This window comes from Halyomorpha halys, unplaced genomic scaffold (genome assembly GCF_000696795.3).
Source record: "Halyomorpha halys isolate HHAL.00 unplaced genomic scaffold, Hhal_1.1 Scaffold577.1, whole genome shotgun sequence".
In the NCBI taxonomy this organism is placed as follows: Eukaryota; Metazoa; Arthropoda; class Insecta; order Hemiptera; family Pentatomidae; genus Halyomorpha; species Halyomorpha halys.
The window spans coordinates 862,930-864,691 of record NW_027113760.1 but is presented as its reverse complement, the minus strand read 5'-3'; the positions used below and the strand labels follow the sequence as shown (position 1 = coordinate 864,691).

General features: G+C 27.6%; 1 protein-coding gene across 8 annotated transcripts in view; it reads left to right on the top strand.

The window, feature by feature from the left end:
• The window catches only part of Rdl (Resistant to dieldrin), a 192,022-nt gene that overhangs the window by 156,424 nt on the left and 33,836 nt on the right, over positions 1 to 1,762 (top strand). The window lies entirely within an intron of this gene.

Here is a 1,762-nt window from a genome sequence, read left to right as displayed (position 1 = left end):
GATGGTCAGGGTTGCGGTCACAAGTGAAACGAAAATAGTTTACAACTATTTTCGTTTCACTTGTGACCGCAACCCTGACCATCTTCCTATATATTAATTTTTTTTTGTTTTTGTTTTTTTACATGAACAATGAATTTAAAGATTTTCAGTTCATTAAATAATCAAGTTGTTTATTTTATTTTTTGTATAAAACATCCAATTTTAGTAGATTTAAAAATTCGAAAGTGAAAAATAAACTATGGTCCACATTAGTACCTTTATACATCATAAATTCCAACAAATCTCTTCCAAAGTAGCATCATCGGTTATTCAAAACAATTATAAAGTCGTAGTGTTGCCAGTTGCAGAATTATTCAAAGACAAAATATTCTTTCCCAAGTCACCATAGTCTAGTTCGAGAAAGCTTTTTCCTTGCTCAAAAGTGGATGATGAATCCTTTATCCGTGAAGCCCTGCGAAATAAGTTTCAAAGAGTCCGTTTTGTTTTTTGCATGCAAATCCTTCACCATAGAGCCTCTGAAAATAACTTGTGAAACTTTCAACTCCATTTCGCTGTAATTGTTTTCTAACTGCTTTCAGGAAACACCCTATTTGAATTATTCTCGCATCAAAAACAGCATTATTTCGTTTTTTAAACAGGAATACTCTTTAGCAGGTCAATATATAGTAAAACGTCCCATTCCAACAGAGTGCTGTAGAAAAATAGAAAAACAAGTAGAACAATATTTCTTACATCTTGGAACATTATTTTGTTCCAATTTGGTCAAGCTTTTATATCTTTTTGATATTATTCATATTACACAAGTATAACTAAGATGCATTAAGAATTAAATACAGTCACAGTACTAAAAAAAAATATTATCTTATTATAACTCTTCAATAAATTAAATAGGAAATTACAAAAAAAAAAACTACGACTCATATACTCAAGATGATTCTAACAACATTCTAAAAAAATTTTGTTTACTAAAATTTAAAACTATATTAATAATTATAAATAATACAATAAGTAATACAGTAATAGTAAAAACAAAGACAAAATAAGAGTATATTCCGAAGTAATGTAACAATTAACATAAATACTAATTATTAAATAAACCAAATTGTATCCTTGTATAGTCTCAACACTTTTTATTACATCAATAGTCCAACGTTTCGGCCATTTCGGCCATCCTCAAGGACGATCTTCAATATAAATTCTCACCTCACATCAAAATTTTAATATTTTTTTGCAGGCTATCCTGTCTAGGTCATTAATTATAAGTCAAAAATACCCTATTTTTTAAAAAGTCATAAATTTTTAAAACTTTTAATCTTCAATTTAACCACACAATCACTACCATATCAACAAAGTACCATTGTTTGCTTATATGGTAGTGATTGTGAGGATAAATTGAAGATTACAAATTTTAAAAATTCATGAATTATTAAAAAATAGGGTGTGTTTGATTTATTATTAATAACCTGGGCAGAATAGCCTGCAAAACAAATTTTACATTTTGATATGAGGTGAAAATTTATATTGAAGATTGTCCTTGAGGATGGCCGAAATGTTGGACTGTTGATGTAATAAAAAGTGTTGAGACTATACAAGGATACAATTTGGTTTATTTCATAAATAATTACCAGCCTCAAGAAATTGAAAAAATTATATTTGAAATAAATACTAATATTTATGAAATAAATACTTTTATAAGTATATGTATTTGAAGTATATCTCGGCAAGAATGTGAAAGGAGGATTTGTATAATGTATTTATACAA